Consider the following 12,861-nt stretch of genomic DNA (forward strand, 5'->3'; position numbering starts at 1 on the left):
TAATTGGTGGTAGTGTAAATGATTTTTAGTGTACATAAGAGATACCCTATTAGATCAGACTTGAGGTCCATCTAATCCAGCAACCTGTTCCCCACAGTGGTCAAGCAGGTGCCCAAAAATGCACAGAAGCAAAGTATGCCACTTCCCATTAACTGGTATGGGAGGAACATTACCTTTGACTTTAACTATCATAGCTAGTAGATAAATTGATAGGCACAGATTTTCTGCTTTTAAAAGCATCTAAGCTAGTGGCCATCACTGTAACTTGTGGTAGTGAATAGACATGGGCACAATCGGAATTACGGTCTGAAAATTGCCCCGATTTTGGCGTTTGCGCCAACGGGACCGGGCTGATCGGTTCCATCCATGGCTCCCGGTTCAGCGCTCGGGTGGGGCGCTCTATCGGGTTTCGATCGGATCGATCAGTTTACGTTCGGGATTGCAGTCTGCAGACAGTCTGGCGCCAGCCATCTGTTCCCGAAGGAACAGAGCCCCGTGGAAATGGAGCCTGGAGAATGCCGGAGCTGTTTGCCCTCCTTCTGTCGCCCTGGAAATGCGAATGGAAGCCCAGCTTTCCTTGATCAGCAGGGCTTCCTTCCAACCACGGAGCAGCCAGAAAGGCGCGTGCCCGTCTCGTCCATTTGGGAGAAGAGAGGGGAGGGCGGGGGAAGGGGGTGTTCTTCTGTAGCCATGGGCACTCGAATCTCATCCCTGAAAAGCCTGAGAGGCAGCTCTTACGGCCAAATACAGCCCTCCTGCGTAGCAGACCCAGGCTTTATAAATAGCCATGTGCTGCGCAACAAAGTTTCACTTTCCGCTCGCGGGTGGAGTGGGACAGAGGCGAGCTCTCACTTGCCGCTTTTGGAGAGAGAAAGCGCAAGAGAGAGAGAGAGGGAGCTTTAGCTTTGGGCTTCAGCAGATAGGGAATTAGGGAATAGGGAGCCATCTCCTCTGGTTCCAGGGCTGCCGCCTAGCTCTGGGGCCAAGCTCGGTGGGCACCTCGGCTGAGGGCTCAGGTCTGGGGGGGAGTGTTGCAGCTGGGGTTGGGCTCTATTCCTATTCTCTCTCTCTGCTTCCAGGGCTGCCGTCTAGCTCTGGGGCCAAGCTCAGTGGGCACCTCCTTGGCTGAGGGCTCACACAGTATTACACACTCTAGTGCCTGGTCACTCTGGTCTGGGGGAGTGTTGGTGGTGGGGCGCCCTCCCGCGTCGGCCTTCCCGATTCCCAATTCCCGATTCTGTATCGGAAACGGTACTTGATCGGCGAGGTTCGGGTACCTGGGTTTGGCACCGCCGCGGAATCACGATCAGCTAAATCAGGATTATTTTTTTGATCGTGCCCATGTCTAGTAGTGAATACAAACAGGTATGCATTGAATGAAAAACTGCTTGATTTTTTTCTGTCTGAATCTACTGTCTGCCAATTTATTTAATTGGTTTCCTTGAATTAATTCAGAGAGAAAAAGTTTATGCAGTGTATAGTTTATAGATCTCTGTGTTGTCCGTTCTTGGTCATCTTTTTTCTTCTAAACTAAAGAGCTTTAGCCTCTCTCTAACCCTTTAATCATTTTGATTGCTCTTTTCTGTATATTTTTGTAGTAGATATGGAGGGATAAAATCTGTACATAGCATTCCAAAGGCAGCCATTCCATCTATTTAAGAAATAATTATTTTGAGCAAAGGTCTTGTACATTCTCACCAACAGAAGTTGGCCAAATTAGAGTTTCTAGCTTGCCTACTTTGTCTCACAACCTGTCCAAAAGATAATTACTTACGATCGCTTTCTCACACAAAGTGACGTTTGTCCAGTACAGGCAAGGTGATAGTATAGTTTCACCAGTCACCAAGCTTTATTGATCTTTGGATGCAACTGACTTTTATAATGCATTCCCATCAGGTGCCTTGGCTAGAGCCATTTCAAGGATTTAGCTGTGTCTGTCATTAATATGGACAATTGACTCTAAAAGTTGCTGACCTGTGCAGCATAATAAGGGCAGAGTGAACTTAAGTTCAAATTGATCTCAAAAACTGCCTGCAGGACAATAGAATTTGTAGAATCACAAATGTGATATTCAGCATGCACTCTGCAGTTCTTTATTTCTGCCACTTCTACTGAAGAACTGTGTCAAATAAAAGAGTGAAATAGCAAATCCATAAAGAAGCTATTTCCTTTATTTTCTGTAACAAGTGGATTCCAGTGCTGTTAGTTCATATATTTCTGGCAGGCCATGTTGCATTAAACCAAGAACAGGGTGACTTCAGTCTTAAAAGGTAAAGGTAGTCCCTTGTGTAAGCACTGAGTCATTACTGGCCCATGGGGGGACGGCGCATCATGACATTTTCTTGGCAGACTTTTTACTGGGTGGTTTGCCATTGCCTTCCCCAGTCATCTACACTTTACCCCCAAGAACCTGGGTACTCATTTTACCGACCTCGGAAGGATGGAAGGCTAAGTCAACCTTGAGCTGGCTACCTGAACCCAGCTTCCACCAGGATCAAACTCAGGTTGTGAGCAGAGCTCAGGCTTCAGTACTGTAGCTTACCACTCTGTGCCACGGGGCTCTTCAGTCTTGCATTATCACTTTTTTTTCTTTTACTGGCTGATTTCACCAATGGGTCAAATAGCACCCTCTTCCCGCAAATACCATTTCAAACCTGAAAAATTGGGGAGGGGAGACAATGCCTCTTCTCCATGAATGTCACAGTCACAATCCAAATTGGGTACCACATACACAGGAACTGAGAATTTCAAGTGTGACTGTTACACATAAGACAGGGTGGGAATAGATATGGGCATTAACCAGAAAAACCCCGAACCATGTGGTTCATGGTTCATGGGGTATCCCCAAACCAGGAACCACGAACTGGCACGGAACTGGGCCCAGTTATGAACCAGTTCATTGTTCGTGATTTGTGGGGTTTAAACACCCCTTTCCGGCTGGGAAAGGGGCATTTAATCGTTTAAAGGGCCCTTTCCTGCTGCTTGCAAGGGGCAGGACCCTTTAAACTATCAGCTGGCAGGCGGGGGAATCCCTCCTGCCGCCTGCCGCCGGCTAGTTTAAAGGGACTTGCTGCTTGCAAGCAGCAGGGCCCTTTAAACTCCCCAAACCCCGGTGCCCGCCTCCAAGCCCCAGCCCCAACCCCATCCCCTCGCCCCCCAAGCCCCAGCCCCCCCACTTACCTTCCCTCTGAAGCTGGGGTGATGGGGCCTCCTTCGCTGCCATACATGCCTGTACAGCAGAGGAGAAGGCCAAAAATGCCTTCTATGCTTTTTTGGCCTTCTACGCTGCCCTGCAGGGCAATGGAGGAGGCCGAAAAGGGCTGCCATGGCTGCCATTTGAAGGGCGGAAAGGCTGTTTTTGACCTCCTCCAGTGCCCTATGTGCCCTGCACGCCCGTATTTAGGTCCGTGTCCATCTCTAGGTGGGAACCCAAGACCCCATCTGTGTACTCAGTAATATGGAAATCAGCTACAGAATCCTCATGTCCAGAACTGATGGTTATAGAAACCACAAAAACATACCAAGTGTACCAAGATGGGGAGCTCAGTACTGTGCACCAGCTCAAGCTATAGTTGTTCAACAGCAACTTGTGCTGTTTTGACCAACGTATGAAGCAGAGCAGGCTGACTCTTAGACTCTTGACAGAAAAATTACACAGACCTGATCTACTCCTACATCTGGCACACATTTGCTTCTGGGGTCCCAAAAGGCTTGCAGGGTTCTGTGCAAGGGATTATAGTAAACCAGGCCTATCTTTCCTTTGCCTGAATCTTCTAGTCAGGACTTTGTGGCATAACAGTGACGAGAGCGAGTAGGAATAAACAGTTTCCATTTATCAGTTCAAAAATGCATATGGAGATCTTGTGAGCTGCAGTCTTAATGCTTCAGCTCCTAAAATCAGATCTGAGCAGAATAAAAAACAGTCATTTAACATACTATCATTTGTTAGCATATTATCCAAACTTTAAAGTATATTCTGATAATGATAGGAAGAACAATAATATCTCCTCAGCTATTTCTTTCTTTTTAAAATACATGGATGTGAATTTAGATCTAGGTTTTCAAGGCACATTTAAATTCATCTTCAGATAACAGTTTTCTCTGAAGAATGGATAATTTCATGGGGTTTTTTAGAACCTGGGGAATTAATTTTCACCAGAATGCATAGGAAACTGTACAGACTACTGCTTGCATTACATAAAAAGCTGCATTTTCCTCACAATTGCTCTAAACATTATACAGTTGTATCTGAGAAATGATAATAGCATGAATTGCCTCCTGACTACATTTTAAAATTTGGGTTGCAATGATCAGAAAAGAGGCCAAAAGTCCAAAAGAGGGACACTTTTTTATTCCCCACCAGTCTGTATTAATGTAACTTTTAAAAGAAACTTCTTTAAAATATTAATATATAGCATAGAAGACCATTACAATTCTGCAGATGTAAAGATAGCCATGTTATTCTAGAGCAGGAGTTGAGGGCTTCATTCTCCTTATAGAGAACTCATCTTTTGAAAGACGGTCGCTGAAAGAAAACACCAACTGATTGTCTATACGGCTGGGAAAGTGACAAAGAAATTATTGAAGTTGTTGCAAAACAGACTCCCAAGACTTAGAGGCATTCTGGGATTCCTGAACCCATAAGGAGTTCCTTCATGCTCACAGTCCTCTTGCATGACAGGTGAAATACGTCTGATTTGGGACTCATTTTACAAAAAGTATGTGCGTAGGGGGAGGAGAACAAGCTCTGGAGTATGGCACGGTGAGACTGAGAGGCTTCAACCTTCCATCGCTTCCACCTGCTTTCCACAGGGAAAAAAATGTCATGGGGGTTATTTGTCTCACAGCTGCTTCTATATGTCTGCCCAGGACATGAGGGCATACCAGTAGTAGGACAAAGAGCCCACCCACAGCCATTTTTTTCCTGTGGAAAGTGGTGCCAGGTAGAAGGGATGGAAGGTTAAAGCCCCTCCTGCCACTGCAGCAGGTTCTGGAGCTGATTTGCATGCCACAATGTTCTCTCTCTCAGCACCTCACCCTGCCATTCTTAGTAAGTACACAAAGCAGAGGAACCCCCACATCAATACTTAATTCTCAAAAGAAGAAACCTCTAAAAGTGAAGGAAAACCCAGTCAAAAATTATTGTAAAGCTAAATGAATACGTTTTTTCCTACACAGAATCAACAAGCATTGCTTTACTCAATGAACAAAAATAATTTACTAAGTGTATTCAATTAATTGAACAGCAAACCATGCAAGCTCAGACCGCTTTCATGAAATAATCTCTCAGTCCATATAAGTCCATTCAAATGATCAAACCCATCCTATAGAAAAGTCCAAAGTAAGTATTCCAAAAGGTGAGTCCAAGGTAAGTACTCCAGTAAGTTCTTAAGTAATCTCTTCATTTTTTTCTTTCTTTCAGGTGGTGTGTGCCAAGTTCAAACAGCCAAAGAGGTGTATCCTATTCGTCCAACACCACGGCCGGCAAGACGCTGCCTGCTGTTTTGTCCGTAGACCTCCTCCAGGGCAATTGCAAACCCACCACAATTTACTGTTAATAAACATAATAAAGAGTAAAGACCATTCTCTGAGTATTACCAAGTCAAGTCAAGTTAGCCTTTATTGGCATATAGCAGCAATTCAAGTTATCCACTTACAGAAAAGAAAGAACAAAGTTAAAAGAATGCTGTATTACAAATACAAAAATACATTTAGAGCTTAACTCCGTGATATCCTTTGACGCAACTTCAAGGCAGAATGGAGAAACTCAGCCACCTTCTCGGTTACATCATGAAGGGAATCGTTCAACAGTCTATAGACTTTGAGCGAGTCAGAACAATCCATCATACTAGTTAAGACAGCTTTTAAGTATGTTTGACGTATACCAGCGTACAGATGACAGTGCAAAAGTTCATGAGTAACTTGTAACCTTGTGGTTACTGTATACAAAATGCTCAACCAATGGGGCATCCATCACCTTATTCTTAATACGTGATATGTGCTCCAGGAGCCTAGTTTTAAGGGACCTGGAAGTACTGCCCACATACAATAAATTGCATGAACATATTATCAAGTAAACCACTCCTTGTGTTTTGCAAGTTGTAAAATGCCTTAACCTTAACTTCTACATAATGCTACTGATGTAGCGTAATGCTACTGATAGTTCAGACTATGATAGAGAATCCAAAATAATGTTGCGAGCCTTTCAGGATAGGGGGTATCCTGACCCAGTGTTGACTCTGACACAGAGGAGAGCGAGGCAAACTCCTAGACAGGATTTGTTTGTCAAAAGGATCAGAGGGCAAAAGGAAAGGCTGACATGGACTTTAGGATTCACTCATTTATCTCATCGAATTAAGAATATTATATTTAGACATTGGCCCCTTCTTTGTAACATCAAGGGCTATGAGGAACATCCAGTGATTGGGTGGAGAAGAACCAGGAATTTGAAGGATTTACTGGTTCACTCCAACTTTAAAATTGGTACACACGGTTCCAACCTTCCAGCCAGGTACTTTAAATGTGGAAGGTACTGGCTGTGTCCTCTGGCTACTACTGGCAGCAGGAAAGTAATTCCTGGGATGGATGTAGAAGTTTATCTTTTCCTTTCTCTTAATTACCAATAAGCATAAATGGATTAATAAAACACTGCAAAATCTTAACTGTATTATATTCATATTGATGCATGCATAAGCTTGATTGCACTAATGAAACAGCACAAAAAGATCAACATTCAGGAGGACATTTGTGTATTAGTAAACAAAACAAAACTTGATGCAGTCATACATTACATCAAAAGTGCTTTCTTGCAAGTTTTTCCAATGCATACGTGCACATCAGGAACACAGAATGGGGGGAAAGGGCCCTCAGGTCTCCTCTATGGTGGGAGACCTCCTGTCTTTGATCCTATACCCCCACCACCAATCGACAGGGTAGCAGGGTACAAAGGGGCAAGTTGGTGCCACACCAATGCACAAAACCAGAAGTGACACCATCACATCAGTACAACACTCTAGGATTCATCCAAAACTTTATGGTTTAACACAATGATGTCACTTTGGATTTTGCACTGGAACCAATGTTGTATGTTAGCCCTGCACCCAACTATGTGTCCCAATCCTCTGCAATTTCATGCAGGGCATCAGTGCTGAGTTAGAAAATAAGTGAAAGCTGCAGCAAACTGCATCAGAATGCTGCTCAATTCCCTCCCTTGCAAAATGTGAGGGCTAGGAGGCAGAACTTACTGACAGCCCATGGAAGGGAGCCAGAGGGCATTGGCATGCCCAGGTGGGCAGAAGTGCAGCAGGAGGCAGCATAGGATGAGGCTATATATGGTGTGATCATGCTGATACCCACCTCTTTCACACAGCTCTGAACAAGGCATCCCTTCCATCTACTCTTGGCAGCTTGCATCATCACCAAACCAGAATTAAGGAGGACTGGAATGCAGTGCAGACTGAAATAAAAGAACAAAGGAACTGAAACTTTAACAACCAACATTTGCTTCTGACTGTATGTTATTCGCCAGGAACCATATTTGTGGTCAACATGAATGTATTTATTTATTTATTTCTAACACTTCTATCCCATTTTAGCTCTACAAACTCATGGCTAACAATTCAACAATTAGGCTGCAAGGACACAAACTAAAAACAGTCCATTTAACAAGTTTAAAACATATTAAAATACACAAATTACCAATTAAAAAGTACTCAGATTTAACAGAGGGAATACTGTATACTGATGTCTGTCAAAGGGAACAAAGCTTTATTTAAAAAGGTATGTATTGGACACTGTGTTAATACTGCTAGACATATAGAAAGCAGAAATCAACTCAAATGACCATAAAATGCAATTTTTTTCCTATTTAATTTGAATATAATATAGGTAGGCTAAAAAGGTACTGTTGCCACACACCTGTTTGAACTTTTTGCACTCATGAAAACATTTTTTCAAGTCATGCTTCATGGATCATCTTGTTTTAGGCAAGCCTATATTTTTGATGAAAGGGCAACTCATGAATTCTTTAAAAAATAATATTATTATACAAAAAATCAGAATATATTATATATTATATTCATATATACAAACCATTCAATAAACAACCAAGCAATGTTAATCAACAAAATTATACTTCTACATAGCACAATTAGCTTCATGCGTTTTTATCAAAGTCCATTTTACTTGGACTATGAATAGCATTGTTGTTAATATGATTTATCATGAAGACCACAAATCAGTTTCTAACTACATAATAAAAGCATTGTTAAAAATATATATATACCAGAATCGTCCATAAAACAGAATAATTGTAGAATGACGAATCAGCTGTAAATTATCAAAACAACAAACCCAGAACAAGACAAAAAAGCAGACCCACAGCAATAAGCAGAACCCAATGATCAAAAAGGACAGAACAAAGTGAACTTCATGGGGATGGCTGTTTCATAACCTGTGTGACACTAACAAGAAGACCCTGTTTCACTGTAATTCTGACTGAGGAAAAGTAGTAAAGTTGCTTCAGATGACCTAAATATATGGGTAGGTTAAAACATATGGAGAAAGTGAAAACAGTATCACACAACTGATGGAAGAATATATTTCAATGAAATTCAAGAAACACTATGCAGAGCACTGTGCTTTTGTTTAATGGACATTGTATGACTCTGTCCAGGGAGAATTAAGTACTTGCTGATTTCAGTATGAGAGTGCTCCCAGAGTGGCATGTGGCCTGCGCAATGATGTCATTTCCAGGAAGTGACACCATCGTGTGGACTGGGAATGTGTGCACTGCACATGCACACATGAAGAGGACCACACCAGATAAGTGCCAGGCCTCCACTAGGAGGTTGAGGAGTCCTGGCAACCCTAGACTTAACTATGTGCTTAATTGTCTCTAGCTGGAACCCAGAGACAGTTTGGTGTAGTGGTTAAGAGCACGGGACTCTAATCTGGAGAACCAGGTTTGATTCCCCACTCCTCCACTTGAAGCTGGCTGGGTGACCTTGGGTCAGTCACAGTTTCTAGGAGCTCTCTCAGCCCCACCCACCTCACAGGGTGTTTTGTTTTGGGGATAATAATAACATACTTTATAAACTGCTCTAAGTGACATTAAGTTCTCCTGAAGGGTGGTATATAACTCGAATGTTGTTGTTATTATTATTATTATTATGTTGAAATTAAAATAATGCTATACTTTGAGGCAAACATGCATACATTGAGACCATGATAATATGTTAACTGTCCTGAAGAAGGTCATTATTTATAATCAGGTATTCTGGAGCATAGGTGTGCACTAAAAAGGGGTAATTAAAGACTAAGCTTTAGCTTAGATAACTAAGCATTTCTTCTGTACAACTTGCCTTCCCTGACACACAACTGTAGTGAGTGTCAATCAAACTTATTCAGCTCTGTCTCAAAAATCATGAAAAACGTTTTTTTCAAAATTGTTGAAATATATAATTTTTTAAAAGATAGTACATGGAATAGCACAGATTGATAGAACAGCTTTGAAAATGAGATACATCAAACTAGCAGTACGTGTCTGACTACTATGCTCTAAATTGCAGTTGTTCTACTGTTGAGCTAAATGAAGGTGTGAAAACAGGCCTGTCTTTGCAAATCGGTCAAGAGACTTCCTGGAGGGGAGAAAAATGGTTCCTCTAGCCAGCCAGTCTCCAACTGCAATCATTTTAAGAAGATGAATTTCAAAATACTTGAAATCATGACACCAAATACCTCAAACATAAGTGTCCAGATTCTTCCAGTCTAAAGGCAATCCAGTCTTGAACTGGTGACACATAGTAGAGAAGGGGACACTTTCCCTTTGTTTTCAATATTTTATGCTTATGTATTTTATGCTTCTATTAGCTTAAAAAGTTATAACTAACATTTCAAAGGAATTTGAGTGTACCATTAATTTACTTCAAGTACAATTCTATGCAGAATTACTAGAGTAACTCTCCGTAGGATTGTAACTGTTAATTACAGTTCTCTGAATTGGAGCCATAGATGATTGGTTGTACATATTTTCTTTGTGTGAATAAAAGCTAGAGACATTTTTAAAGCATGTGAAAAACAAAACTATTTAAAGGCCATCAAATGAACGAGAAGATCAAACAAAACAGTAGCTCATAATACTTTTTATCGTGCTGTACTTACCACATCCTTGACATTTTTCAACAACCCACATTGAGAATATGTTCATCTTAGTTATTTATAGAGTCTTCTGAGACACCCTCATCATGTCAGGTTCCACAACAGTGTTGGTAGCAAAATATAGGGAAAATGGAAGAAAAGATGTGGAGCTTGCTTTATGTCTTCTAGTTGTTTCCTTTTGCCATGTAAGCCTCTTGTTGAAAGATAAAAGATGGAACTTGGGGGTGTGGCATTGGCTTCGGAGAAGATGGACGCCTGAGAACTGAGCTCCTTCCCACCCCAAATACTCCAAAACCCCTATCTTATTAAACTAAAAATTGCTCCCAGAAGTGGGGAAACACAGTATGAATATCAAGAAGCAAAATGGCACAGTTGCAAAGCATCTGCAAGACTTCTTTCCTGCAACTCAAGCCTCGACAGCAGAGCTAGCAATTGCAAGTGACGCAAGCACAATGGCATCAACAGGAAACGTGGTAGGAATTTCATTGAATATCCCCCCTAAGAACTTGCTGCCTTGTTTGTGAACATGGAACTTAGTATCTTAAACAAAATAACAAATCTTATAAAGCCACTTTTTGACTGGATCGCAGATCTCCAAACTAAAATGAACAACGTTATTCAAAAAACTGACTGCGTGTTAGATATCTCTAGCTCTTTGTAAAACAAAATTCACACTCTGCAAAAGGAGAAAGAGGAGATGCATGAAAGAGTTCTAAACCTGGAAGTAATAATGCACCAGCAGAATCTTAAATTTAGAGAGGTTAATGAGGAATTAACAGCAAAACAAGATTTATCTTTATTCCTAGCCAACTGGCTTGCTAGCCTTTTGCATCCAGGTAAAAACATCACTCCAGTAATTTCCAAAGCTTGCCAGGTTGGTCCTCTGAAAACAAACAGGAAATCTTCAAGGGACATCATTGCTACCTTCCCAGATTGGGAAACATGAAAAAGAATTCTGAAAATTGCTAGGAAACAAAAAACGCTCCAATATAATGAATCCCAGATTCAAATCTTTATAGATCTATCCAAGGAAATATTAAACAGGAGAAGAGTTCTCAAACTGACTACCGAGGCACTATGTGATGCAAAAATTGAATATAAATGGATCAACTACTCCAAACTTTGTGTCCAACTTAAGGACAAACATCTTTATGCAATAGATCAAGAAACAGGACAAGCCTTATTTCAGAATCTGGACATTTCTCCTACTTATCCATTAAAATCTACACAAAAGAGAAAACACATTCAACCACCTACTCCTCACAAAGGAAGCAAAATCCCAGTTCGAAACAACAGAATAACAATAATGGAAAACATTCCAGGGGTCAAGAAATTCTGCTTTTTTTCTGTCTTTACTTAAAAGTTGAAAAAAGGGGGAGGGGGAGTAATCAGAATTCAGAAATCATAATTTATAACAAAGCTAGTAATGTGTGTTATCTTGCTGTACTGAGGTTCTGGGGGTAGGGTGGGGGGAGCCAGTTTTTCTCTTTGCTCCCACTAATGACAGCCCCTAGACTTAGTACATTTGTACAAAGACCATCAGGAGAATACTCCCTACAGGGTCTATCGGGGCTGTGCAGCTTTCATATTATCATACTTAGCATTTTGTTCATAAATCACTCATAGCTAACCTTTAATTTGAGTTTAATAGTTTTCGTAAGGGGGAAAGAGGGGAGGGGGGAATATTTACAACCATATTAATGCTATATACTTTTTCTATGTGGGAGGGGGGTAGGGGGTAATAACTTTAACTTTTTACTTTGCCCCCCTTTTCTTTAGTTTATATACAAGTATAGAAACTTATTGTTGGTGTACCAATTTATAAGTGCTAGTTATATTGTTCAAAAGCCTTATATAATGTTGCAGAATCTTAAATTGTATAACCTATATATATTTCAGCTTTTTGTATTTATCAACTTTGGGACAAAACCTATCTACTAAACATAATAGAATATTTTGACTCTCAAAAACCCATCAAAAACTTAATGTGTAATTGCTAAATATCAGATTGGAATGTTAATTAATCATTGAAATGCTAATATAACCAATCAAGCTAGCATAATAGGAATTGATCAGCAGCAATGTACCATCAAAAGAATAGTAATCTATTATTTTTGTTGCATTTTATTGTTTAAAAAATGTTACGTTTGTTTAAGAAAATAAAAAGTTAAAAAAAATATGGACCTTCACTCACCTTTCAGGTTCATATAAAGAGCACAAAAACATTTCCAGTTGGTTTGTTCTATTATATGTATATGCCCATCAACCATGTCAATGCAAATTCTTCAAAAAGACTAGTGATTCCCCAACGTTTGTTTCTTCTTTTTAACTGAGAAAGGTCATGCTTTTCTGTGTGCAGTAAAAGGAAAACCTCAAATTTCATGCAAATAAGAAAGGAACAAGGTGTGATGAGGATGAAGGAATGTAAATCAATGGAGTATAGTAATAAGAATTGGATAGAATGCAGAGCAATCTCAAGCATACAAAAATAGAACCACTTTTAATTATTAGTACAGAACATCTCTGTGGTAGAACGGAAAGAATAGATAATTCTAAAATTGATAGGAATTCAAGCTTCCTACATCAAATATGCTCTCGTCTAATCTGTAAAACAAGTGGAAACCTGTAAGATCTTGTGGAGGGCATCTCATTTTCCTCTCTCCCACCATGTTCTCTTTCTCTTCCATGCCCCTATAGCCTCTC

The sequence above is a fragment of the Eublepharis macularius genome, chromosome 4, assembly GCF_028583425.1.
Source record: "Eublepharis macularius isolate TG4126 chromosome 4, MPM_Emac_v1.0, whole genome shotgun sequence".
Classification (NCBI taxonomy): domain Eukaryota; kingdom Metazoa; phylum Chordata; class Lepidosauria; order Squamata; family Eublepharidae; genus Eublepharis; species Eublepharis macularius.